We start from the raw sequence: 13,320 nt of genomic DNA, 5'->3' as shown, positions 1-13,320 counted from the left end.
GCTTTAAACCAGTTTGACAAGTGTTTCTCTGCAAAGACTTTCAACCCTTCAAGAAAGTCAGGCGGCCTAACTGCCAAGCTGTACCTTAACATATGGTTTTGGGGGGATGCCAATTGTTAAGATGTTCTATTTCCCCATTGGGCTGAAGTATGTCTGTTTGGAATTGGCTTGTATTAAAAGCTTTAAAGTACCATGATGTCCTAACGGTTCTAGGGGTTGTACAGAGAATCTATAAATTTACTTGTTTAACCTTACACTCTCTCTCTTACTAACCTCTGATGATAAAGACCATCACACCATGAACTGAAAGGACAACACAATGGTGAGCACAACTCGGCTTCAGCCATATTCAACAGACATGTGGCTGAAAGCTGAGCACAAATGATGCCTTAACTAGAGACTTTTTAAATAACTACAAGTCTGTGTGCCGCCTGAAACTACACATCACCATTTATCAGGTTGTATGGTTGCCAATATTCAAATGTACTTTGCATTTTGTTATTATTTATGAATATTATCAATAATACATTGTTTACACTGTAAGTTAACTCCTGCTTGTCTTTTACTACACCTAATTGCCTGAGGTTATAGATATAGAAGTGAAGGTGGGGAGAAGTTATATACTATAATACCTTATAAACAGTGGAAAGTCTGTGAGTTTAGGCATTCTAAATTAATTAGGCTACTAATTAATAATACAATAGGGGAAAGTAGAGCAATATATTACTCTACCAAGATAAAACAATTGGCGTAGGTGGCAGGATTTGGGGGTAACCATGTTTTGCACCCTGTTTGCAAATACTGTTGATGTATATGTGTGTGTTTACGTATGTGAATTTTAGGGCACCCAGTGTACAAATGCGGTTGAAGTAAAACATTGTTTGGTTGTTGAATGGAATATAACCAACAAAGTGTAGAGACTTCATGTGTGTATCATGAGGACACTCGCATGTTTGTTAGTGCTGGTTGTAGTGAGTCCCTAATTAAAGTGCTAGAGAGTGGTGGAACATGCATGCGTCATTCATATGGCATTTAAGTGGTTAAAATGCTAGGGAATGGTGGGACGTGCATTAATTATTCATACGGTACTTATTCGTTTAGGATCTTTGTGTATGTATGTGTATGTTTGCTTACAGGGGCAAAAGTAGGCCAACCCATAAAGAATTTGGCAAATTGTATTAGAGTAAATTGTAGACTCAGAAATGCCTAAGTTCATTTTAAAGTCAGCCATCTTCCAGTGGAGTGGCAGAGGCAAGCAGGCTAAAGCTAGGAAACCTGTAGTTCAGGTAGAGAAAGCAGAAGCTGAGCTGAGTGTGCCACAAAATGGAAGGGGGCTGGAAGGATTAAAAGCAAGAAAACAGAAATCAGGTATAAAGGAGACTGCTGCTGTTATAAGAGGTTTACTATCTTGTATTATTGGTAAATAAGAATATCATTATGAGAAAGGAAATAGCAAAGTGACTGAAAGTGAAAGTTGTGGAATGTTGTGTGAATGTTTTGAAAGATGTAACAGTTGGTGTGAAAATTGTGAAGTGCTAGCATATAGAACACCCATTGCTGAAGTGTGAAGCACAGAAAGCAGGGGAAACAAGGAGAGAAAAACCACCCATGGTGAAAGTTAGGGCAGTAGTAACCGGATCGGACTGGAACCCTAAAACATGGGTGGGTGACTTACATGAGACAGATGAGTGCTCAGATAAAGAGTGGGAATGTGAGTGTAAGGAAAAGGAGAAGGACGAAAGGAAGGGAAAACAGCAAGGGTGTTTCCTTCCATTATTCTCCACTACACCACAATCTCCAGGTGATTCTGAGGTCTGTACAGTATTTAAAGAACATGCTACACCGATAGATAGTTCACCACTGATTGGAAATGTTACCAGTGCTGCATGAAAATTTCATTTAGGACAAAGAAATCAGATAGAAGGCAGAGGAGCTGGTGAGTTTGAATGGCAATTGTTGACTGAAGGGCATGAACTGGATAATGGCTTAAGGATACTGAGTAAAGAAAGTGTGGAATTAAAACAAAGAACAATGGAAATGAAAGGAATTCAAGTGCTTGTGTGTGAAAGGTCTGAATGTGCTAGTGCAAGAATGGCTGAGTTGGAAAGAAAGTGCACCAGTTTAGGAGTTGGTTTGAATGAAGCTGGACAAGCCAAAGAACAAAGGATGGGGGATGATGCAGCAGGAAGGTTTACAGACTCAGACAGCAAGTCAGGAATGCACAGGGGTGTGAAAATCCTAACAGCTGTGCTGGGGCCAGCAGTAATTAAAAAGCACACACACATTTAAGTTTAGCAATTCGAAACATGACTGCCCAGTTGTTTAAAAAGACAGCCTATGAATCTCCCTGCAATAAAATGGAGAAAAGTGAGCTGGTCTTTAGTAAAGAACAAAGGTCAGTTTTAGGAGAGATGCTGGATCTGGCACTTGGATTCTGGAGAGGTTTTAGCCCATAGTTTCAGGTAGCAGATACAATAAAATGAAATAGAGACACACAGACAATGAAAAAAAAACAGAAGGGTAGCGCATGAAGACAGGAAAGGGAAAATAGTTATTTCTGTTTCCATTTTCTGGCCTTTTGTAATAGTGCTACTTCTATTGTAAGGTTTTTATGGACTTTGGTTTGGTGCAGGTAATAAATAGTGAAGGCAATTAGCAGAGTAAAATCCATGTAGGAGATTGGGTTACCACTAGCACATTGGAGCGGAGTGGCACTAGTGGCCAAGCTGTTCCAATGAATGCCTAGAAGCAAAGTTTGAGTGTTGGCACCAGGTTTAACAACAAAGAAAATGAGATGGACAGAAACTGCTTTGTCACCTTCCATTTTGCAGACCTGCCTACATAGCAAAACGAATAAAGAAGCTAGGAAAAGATGATAAAGACAACAAGCAGAAACTAAAGACAAAGACATGAAGAAGAACTGAAGAGACAGCAAGAAAAACACAGTTACTGGGGTTTAAGTGAGCAACAAGTTCACAAGTCCTGCAATAATAGGACTAGTCACAATAGCTACAGTTTTAAAGAAAAGGTTTGTTCATTACTGCAGCAAATTTATATTCCAAGGGGTGGAAACTGAACAAACCATTTAGGAATGCCAAAATAAGGGGGTTAATTCTGAAGTATACATTCTGGGTATTAATTAATTAAGTGGGATAATTAATACTATTATTAAAGAAAGGTATACTGAGCAAATTGGTGAAGCAGGTGCAGCTGGTACATTTATTTGCAAGTCATATGGGCTCCAATGTTTAGGTATAGTCTAATTGGGAAAATACGGAAGCCCTGCTGAGGTTGTCAGCTGTGGTACAAGCACAGGACCAGTGGGCCAATTCTAAACTGAGGTGTTTAGCACAGCGAGTATGCATACGGTGAGTAAACAACTCTAGGGGTGGACTACATGGGGAATGATGAGAGTTGCATAGCCGTGATGTCTCATGGTGGTGATGCCAGCCTAAAATGGTAAAGGCTGATGGCAGTCAAGAGTTGCACCATGGGTAGGAAAGCACAAGAGGCAACTAAGTCAACCCCAAATGCGTGCAGAGGGGCCAGAAATGTTGGTTTGTGAACAGTTTATGCAGTGGAACTTGTGCTTTCACTTGGGCAGAAGTGGTTGTAATGGCACCTGTGGCATGTTACCTTTCAAATTTTGATGCTAATTGTACAGCTTCATATGCTTAAACAGATAGTTTGGGACAGGCGTCTAATTAGCAGTTAGATACAAAACAAGCACAGATTAAGAATTCACACAAAGACTAAAATTCAGTGGACTAGTTTAGTGGAAGGTGTGGACTTGTCTCATTTTGAACCTCCAGATCTGATGACATATGAAGACTGCAGAAAGCTAAAGAAATAGTTGAAGCAAGCCAGAGCAGATACAAGTCATCAGGAGCAGATCCACGTTCTTCTGATTGTCTTTGAAATAAAGAAGATATGTAATGAACAAATGGTTATGGACAACTTTTAACACTGGGAGGGCAAATACAGCCAATCAAAGCATAATTTATTCAATAGTCTCTTTAAACAATTAAGACTGTTTAAAAAGACATTGTACAAAACATTCATGGGGTGGAGGGTTGTGATGTGAGATTTTGCGTATAATTTGATAAATATTTTGTATGCTTTAATTTTTAACTTAGGCAAAACAATGTAATTTTAGTGTTACATTATGTGAGAAGCATTCATGTTCACAAGACCCACACTACCAGGAATATGTCTGTTTGAATTTTACTACAGAGTTGTGGTGGTGGGGGGGAGTGCCCTAAATAAACCAGTTTGACAAGTGTTTATCTGCTAAAGGCTTTCAATCCCTGCAAGAAAGCCAGGCGGCCTAACTGCCAAGCAGTACCTTAACATATGGTTTTGGGGGATGGCAGTTGTTAAGATGTTCTATTTCCCCCATTGGTCTGACGTATGGCTGTTTGGAATTGGCTTGTATCAAATGCTTTTAAGTACCATGACGTCAGATTGGCTCTAGGAGTTGGACAGAGAATCTATAAATTTACTTGTTTAACCTCGCACTCTCTCTTACTAACTTCTGATGATGAAGAAGTGCCTCTCTCTTACTGATATGAGGTAGAAGACCATCACACCATGAACTGACAGGACAACACAATGGAGAGCACAGCTTGGCTTCAGCCATATTCAACAGACATGTGGCTGAAAGCTGAGCACAAATGATGCCTTAACTAGAGACATTTTAAATAACTACAAGTCTGTGTGCTGCCTAAAATTACACATCATCATTTAATCAGGTTGTATGGTTTCCAATATTCAAATGTTATTTGCATTTTGTTATTATTTATGAATATTATCAATAATACATTGTTTAAACTGTAACTTAACTTCTGCTTGCCTTTTTACTACACCTAATTGCCTGAGGTAATAGATATAGAAGAGGAGGTAGGGATAAGTTATATACAATAATACCTTATAAACAGTGGTGAGTCAGTGAGATTAGGCATTCTGACAAAGACTACTAATTAATACAATAGGGGAAAGTAGAGCAATTACTCTACCAAGATAAAACAATAGCTACTTCCTATAGTTAGCTATAGTGACCATAAAAACCAAAATACATTTAAAAGTGTCATGGAGTTATGAAGTAACGCATAACTGGGGGACTCTACATTTCCATTCACATGACATAACCTTTTGTACCACAGGATCGTCCTATATCCTTTCATGTTACTTCACTAACTGGAGCCGGTACAGACCAGGAGCTGGGAAGTATTTACCCCAAAACATTGACCCATGCTTATGTGACATTATGATCTATGCCTATGCTGGAATGTACAATAACCAGATAAGCACCGTAGAGTGGAATGATGCTGACTTCTACCAGCAGTTCAACGGCCTCAAAAAACAGTGAGTAAAACTGTTAAAATCTGATAAGAATTTAGGCAAATGATGAGATGTTTGATTTAATCATGATTTTTCCATAGGAATGGGAACCTGAAGACCTTGCTGTCTGTTGGTGGTTGGAACTTTGGAACAGCTAAGTATGCTGTGGCTTTTCTGATCTTCTAGCTTTACTTTCAATCCAAACTCAAACACAGTCTGTGATTGCTTGTTGTCCACCTTTTTATTCTCACATGTCAGGTTCTCTGCCATGGTTGCCACTTCTGAGTCCCGCCAGACCTTCATCCAGTCTGTGATCAAGTTCCTCAGGGGCTACGAATTTGATGGCTTGGACATTGACTGGGAATATCCTGGCTCCAGAGGCAGTCTCCCTCAGGACAAACAGCTCTTCACTGTCCTTTTGCAGGTATTGTTATGTTACCAGCAAAGCCATTTAAAATAATCACTTTACTCAATAAAACCAGAAATGTCAAGACATGGGTGATATATTTTCTTCAAAGATCTATGAATGTAGACAATTTATCTGTCCCAGTAGGGGCAAGTGAATTTTTATTTGAGTCTTTTTGATGCTGACACATTACTTTTAATAGGTACATTACACGTAAAACAAAAATGTTTTTAAATATCATCTTCAAACAAATTAATATTGCTCTACTTAACTACAATATTAAGCTGCAAACCAAATACACACGTATTCCCACACAAAACTAATTTCCACTACTATTCCATTGAATAGAAGATCAACACCTTCAATTCATTTAACTTCCACCCCCTTCTTTCTTTTAGGAAATGCTGGCAGCTTTTGAGACTGAGGCCAAACAGACCAACCGCCCTCGTCTCATGATCACCGCTGCCGTGGCTGCTGGAACGTCCACCATTGACTCTGGATATCAGATTGCTGAGGTTTCTCAGTGAGTACAGCACTGTGTTTATATTCAACAGTAAAATGAAAAAGTTGATGGCCCAGTGATCTGACCTTAGTCCCGTTAACTTTGCACCAGGTACCTTGATTATCTCAATGTCATGACCTATGACTTCCACGGATCCTGGGAGACCCAGACTGGCGAGAACAGCCCACTGTACAAGGGACCCGCTGACCAGGGCAGCTCCTTTAATGTGGTGAGTAAAGCTGAGGAGAACTAGTCTACAAATAAATACATAAACACATCAAAACAAAATTTTTATCAAATATTTAATGCTTTAATGCATCATCTAGAAGTTAGAGAATCAAAACATCAACATATACTTTGTGAAATGTGAAGAACTTGATACAATGTGTCCACAAGGTGACCCCAGGTGACCATTATGGTCATCCACAATCATTGAATAAAGTGACACTCAAAGAAAGAATTGTTTTCAGGAGATGTTAAAAACTAATGATCTTTCATGAATATATTTATACATCCACCCATTTTCTGAGCTATCCACCCATTTAGAGTTGTGCGGAGCTGGTGCTTATTATATACATTTATGAAAAATAATAAGATGGTGCTTACCACTCTTTGCATAAGAGATAATAGAGAGGTGTAATGGTTTGTGTCTCAGAATCCTGGGTTTGAACCCCACCTCATGCCATATGATGGCTTTGCCATGTCTACATGGGTTTTCCTCTGATACTCTTGTTTCCTCTCACATCTCAAAGACAAACATCTTAGGTAAGATGGAGATTCTAATTTGGCTTGGTGTGAATGAGTCTGCGTGTATGTGAATGGTCCTTGTGATGGACGGGCACCCAGTCCAGTCCAGTGCTGTTAGGATAAGAAGATTAGAAAATGAATAGTTAGATGGACATTTTCAATGCTGTATTTAAGGCACATGGTTAGAAATGATAAGTTTGCCTTAGCCTGTTTTTCTGTTGGATTAGTAATAAATAATATTGAAAACATGTTTGATGTATATTTGAAGATTTCATACATTTTATACATAGTTTTCACACTGTACCACAATTGAAAAAAAATCTAAAAAGCACCCAGACTGTAAAAGGAATTCAATTGGATATCTTCCAATAAAGTAAATTTACAATTTTAATATTAAGGCAATGGCGGCACGTTGGTGCAGTGGTAGTGCTGCTGCCTCACAGTAAGAAGACCTGGGTTTGCTTCCTGGGTCCTCCCTGCATGGAGTTTACATGTTCTCTCCATGTCTGTGGGGGTTTCCTCCGGGTGCTCCGGTTTCCTCCCACAGTCCAAAGACATGCAGGTTAGGTGCACTGGCGACCCTAAATTGTCCCTAATGTGTGCCTGGTGTGTGAGGGTGTGTGTGTGCCCTGCGGTGGGCTGACACCCTGCCCGGCGTTTGTTTCCTGCCTTGCGCCCTGTGTTGGCTGGGATTGGCTCCAGCAGACCCCCATGACCCTGTAGTTAGGATATAGCCAGTTGGATAATGGATGGATATTAAGACATGTTAATAGATAAACAAAATGGGTCATCTTTTCAAGTCAGCCTTTCCTAATGCATCTGTTCATAAAGTTACTGAACCCTCATAATATTTTGATAGGTATTCAGGGGGGCCGGTGTTGGGGTCTACCCCTCCAGCATTATTTTCCATAAAGAAAGTATTCCTGAACAGAACACCAGTTCATTAGGTGGCCACATTCACCAAAACACCCACACTTGCCCATAATGGGTGACCTTAAAGAAGCCATTTATAAAACTTGTATTTGTTTTGAGATAATGTGAGGAGAATGCACTACCAGGAGAAAAGCTGAGGCATAGCCAGACTAAGAAGCAAGCTGCATAGAAGACATGAATGGACCAGAATTTGAACTCACTTTTACGAAGCATTGAGACAGCAGCATTAAGTACTGCACCACTCCAATGTCTTTTTGAACAATTTATTTTTCATTTTTTGTTATGCCTAAATACTGTAACTGCTTCATACCTGTAACATTATATCAGTTAAAGTTTTTAAATTTCATAGATGTGTCTTTTTATAAGAATGATTTTTTTTTTAATCTTCTTGCATACTGATCCTTCTTACCAGGAATATGTCATGAACTACTGGAAGAGCAATGGTGCCCCAGCTGAGAAACTGTTGGTTGGCTTCCCCAACTATGGACAAACCTTTGTCTTGGCCAATCCCTCCAACAATGGCATAGGAGCTTCCACTACTGGACCAGGACCTGCTGGCCCCTACACCAGTCACTCCGGCACCTGGGCCTACTATGAGGTGGGTCCCTTAGCCCTGTCATTCACTTGAATGCTGTATGGTGCACTAAAAAACTTAAGCCAATGACTGAATGAAATAGATGGCATAAAGAATATCTGTTACATTTTCCAGACAGATGGGAAAAATTAAAGAATATGATTATATGAGCGGGCGGCACGGTGGCGCAGTGGTAGCGCTGCTGCCTCGCAGTTAGGAGACCCGGGTTCGCTTCCCGGGTCCTCCCTGCGTGGAGTTTGCATGTGCTCCCCGTGTCTGCGTGGGTTTCCTCCGGGCGCTCCGGTTTCCTCCCACAATCCAAAGACATGCGGGTTAGGTGGATTGGCGATTCTAAATTGGCGATTCTAAATTGGCCCTAGTGTGTGCTTGGTGTGTTTGTGTGTGTCCTGTGGTGGGTTGGCACCCTGCCCAGGATTGGTTCCTGCCTTGTGCTCTGTGTTGGCTGGGATTGGCTCCAGCAGACCCCCGTGACCCTATTTGGATTCAGCGGGTTAGACAATGGATGGATGGATGGATTATATGAGCAATAGCTATATATTATAATAGAATATATTATATCTCCAATGTGCAAGCATTAAGTGTTCAACTGAGGTCACTAGCTGATGAAGCCAACAGGATCCCATTATTTGCAAAAAGCAGAGATGTGATCTTGAGGTTATCAAACTGGACTGGGTATTTTCGCTAATATTAAAATGTGCGTAATCCTAGAGTATCCAAAACGTACCCTACACTAGGCATTCCAACTTCTGGTCCTACTATGAAGTGGATCTCTTAGCTCTGACTAACAGACATGTCTGAATGATCTTCAGATGTATGATGTCAGAGTCAGTTGATTTATCTATGGTGAAATGTATTTGCTTTCAAAGAGCAAACAAATAATTGGGCTTCCATGACAGTTCATACTAAGTCAAGTCAAACCCAACCCAGAACATTCCTTGTGTGATTGTTGTTGTTGATAGGCCTATTTACAGGTAGTTCAGTATGTGTAATTCTGGAATATCACCAAGCTATAATGACACATTTCAGATTTAACAACAAATAAGGATGACGGGAGTGTTGTGTCAAACATTAGGAATCTTCATTCAGAAGAGCAACAGAAAAGCTAAGAATTGACTTTGATTCCTTTAAAGGTTTTGATATGGCAACCACGACTAGCTCTGCAAGCACTAACAGTACAAAACACTTGCTGGGCTTTTAAGATGACAACACTTTTAATCTTTACAAAGAGATTCTGAGCTTTCAGTATGGTTTTGATTTATAAAATCTGTATGGATTTCAGGACCGTTATGTGGGAAACACATTAAATGGATCTACTCTTCTGACCAAGACAGGTGTGAATGTCATTGTAAACCTTGTAATCCTTATCTGCTACCACCGTGACACTTGTTTTATTGAAGAAAAGTGAAGATTAAAAAACAATTATAAACTGTAATTTAATTTATCTTGAATATACAGAAATATTAGGAATTTATATTGCAGCTATCTTTCTAATCACATGCTGATACAGCTGATGACTGATGACACCATTTTTTCTTTATTTGTAATCCGGCACACCAATGCTCACGTACAGCATGAAAAATCAACTCCTGGTCGGCCTATTCCTGTTTTCACTGGTGTGTAGCAGTGGCTTGCCTGTCTGGAGGCTCCACCCCAGCCGCCTCTTCTGCCATTCTCTGTTGCTAGGATATGCTAATTAAGCAGTAGTCACTAATCGGTGGAGCAGAAGAAGACAAAGGAGAGTTCAAAGAGTGGTGCTGTTCTAGCACTTTGTATCTTGAGCTTCGCAACATCCACTATTCTGAGCACATGTAGTGTTTCTAGCATTCCAGTTTTAAATTTTTTTTGTAATGGTCCCATTTTGGAAATTCTTTTAATGAATATTTTTCTGTTGATGTGTTGACATATAATGTCTGTCTGTCTATCCACATGAAGCAACTCGATTCTCAGTAGGCCAATTTTGTTGAAATTTGGCCCACTTATTCTGCAAGGAAATTTGTCTCCACGTTATACAGTAATCCCTCCTCGATCGCGGGGGTTGCGTTACAGACACCCCCGCGATAGATGAAAATCCGCGAAGTAGAAACCATATGTTTGTATATATTTTTATATATTTTAAGCCCTTATAAACTCTCCCACACTGTTAACATTATTAGAGCCCTCTAGACATGAAATAACACCCTTTAGTCAAAAGTTTAAACTGTGCTCCATGACAAGACAAGAGATGACAGTTCTTTCTCACAATTAAAAGAATGCAAACATATCTTCTCTTCAAAGGAGCCAGGAGCAGAGAATGTCCGAGAGAGAGCGCTCGCTAAGAAAAGCAAACAATCAAAAAATCAATACGTGCTTTTAAGTATGCCGATGCACCGCAATAAAGCGGCATTTTGTAGAGGAGCGTCCGTATCCTCTAGACAAACAGCTTCTGTGCAAACAGCCCCTCTGCTCACACCCCCTCCGTCAGGTGCAGAAAATATCAGAGAGGGTGAGAGACCGAGAAAAGCAAACAATGAAGTACCGCGCGGAAAGCATATCGTATATCATTGAGGAGTTTTATTTAATATGTAATACATGCTCTGATTGGGTAGCTTCTAAGCCATCCGCCAATAGCGTCCCTTGTATGAAATCAACTGGGGAAACACACTGAGGAAGCATGTACCATAAATTAAATGACCCATTGTCCGCAGAAATCCGAGAACCAGCGAAACATCTGTGATATATATTTAGATATGCTTACATTTAAAATCCGCGATGGAGTGAAACAGCGAAAGTCGAAGCGTGATATAGCGAGGGATTACTGTATTTGTTGGGCTATCTGGAGTACAGCATGCTGTACCTATTCCTGAAATTTTAAAATCTCCCATTGAAAAGCACCTGCAAACTTGTCATTCTTATAATAGACGAACATTCTGTGAATTTACTGTTTCAATTTTACTTGAGAGCGGTTACTTTACCTTGTATATTGTTTATACTTCTTTCTTTTACTTTTTTGACAGCTGCCCCTGTGTCTGTGTTTATGAACATACCTGAATGTTACGCCATATGCACATTTTACTTGATTTTCCTTCCCTCCATAGTTCAGCAATAATTTTAATGGACAAAATGGTTAAGTTGGGCAGCACAGTGGCGCAGTGGGTAGCGCTGCTGCCTCGCATTTAGGAGACCCAGGTTCACTTTCCGGGTCCTCCCTGTGTGGAATATGCATGTTCTCCCCGTGTCTGCGTAGATTTCCTCCGGGTACTCCGGTTTCCACCCACAGTCCAAAGACATGAGGGTTAGGTGCATTGGCGATCCTAAATTTGTCCCTAGTGTGTGCCTGGAGTGTGGTTGTGTGAGTGCCCTGCAGTGGGCTGGCACCCTGCTCAGGATTTGTTCCCTGCCTTGAGCCCTGTGTTGGCTGGGATTGGCTCCAGCAGACCCCCGTGACCCTGTAGTTAGGATATATAGGGTTGGATAATGGATGGAAAATGGTTAAGTCCCCTCTATGTTAATTAGTTAGGAAATGCTTAAACAAATTTGAATCTTTATATGTACTAATTCTGTAATTAGTCATTCGTAAAGTTGGAATTGCATTTTACTTGTGAACCTTTTTTACGGGTTCTGCACCTGCACTCAGTGAAGAGTGCTATACAAAAATAAAACAAATTGAAATTAATGCTTCTTCTTACATCTTCCTCTTTCTTTATTTCCTTCAGATCTGCACCTTCCTCAGTCAGGGAGCGACTCAGGTTTGGAATTCTGCTCAGAACGTCCCGTATGCATACAATGGCAACCTGTGGGTCGGCTATGACAACGAGAAGAGCTTCCAGAACAAGGTGGGCATTAGCACAAACTAAAGTGTACTTGTGTTGAACTCGAAGGAGAGTTTCACTTTAAATGTGACCACTGGACACTGAGAGAGGAAGCAAATGTAACTGATCAAACACCAGCAGGGCCCTAGTAGGATTACATCTGGCAAATTCCAGAGATTGCAGAGAATGGTTGTGCTAAAAGTCTTATCCTTTGTGGCTCTGCATCATCATACGTTAGCCCTAAATTTGTACTTACGTTTCTTATTTTTTTCTCTTTCTCTTTCTCCTTCAGTACAGTCAATCTACCAATTTTAAAGCCAGACACTTTTATTTACCCTTATTCCGAAACAGGGTCTGATTTTTCAGCTCTCAACACACTCACTATTCTTCTTTCTGCTTCCCTCTACAGGCTAACTGGCTTATGCAGAACATCTTTGGAGGTGCTATGGTCTGGACTCTTCATCTGAATGACTTCTCTGGCACATTCTGTAACCAGGGCAGGTACCCTCTGATCAACACCCTGAAGAGAACCTTGGGAGTAAACACCTCTGGTATGTTCATGCAGTGCTCTCCATTGTACTGTATATGTGAGGTGTGCTGCTAGTTAGCAAGTGTATCTAATGCTTACTTTTGTGTTGTTTACCCTTTTCAGGCTGCACCGCCCCTGCCAACCCTCTGCCCCCAATCATTCAGACTCCCAACCCTCCCAGCTGGTGGCGGAAGCGGTAGCGGAGGCAGCAGCAGTGGCAGTGGAGGCAGTGGTTTCTGTGCAGGTAAAGCCAATGGCTTTTACCCTGATGCCTCCAACGAGAACCGTTTCTGGAACTGCATGAATGGTGTCACCTACAGCGAGAACTGTGCTGCTGGCCTGGTCTACGATGCTAACTGCTCATGCTGCAACTGGCCTTGAGCACAAATCAGATAGCCAGTGTTCCTGAATGGTGTGCATCATGACCTGCATGTCATAAGAGCTTGATATGTTCAAATAAATGGAAAGAATACAAAGCAA

General features: G+C 40.7%; 1 pseudogene; it reads left to right on the top strand.

Annotated features, from left to right (window-relative positions):
* Positions 1-4,712: 4,712 nt before the first annotated feature.
* On the top strand, positions 4,713-13,320 carry LOC120526166 (annotated as a pseudogene).

This window comes from Polypterus senegalus, chromosome 3, assembly GCF_016835505.1.
Source record: "Polypterus senegalus isolate Bchr_013 chromosome 3, ASM1683550v1, whole genome shotgun sequence".
Classification (NCBI taxonomy): domain Eukaryota; kingdom Metazoa; phylum Chordata; class Cladistia; order Polypteriformes; family Polypteridae; genus Polypterus; species Polypterus senegalus.
This window is presented reverse-complemented; position numbering and strand designations above follow the sequence as displayed.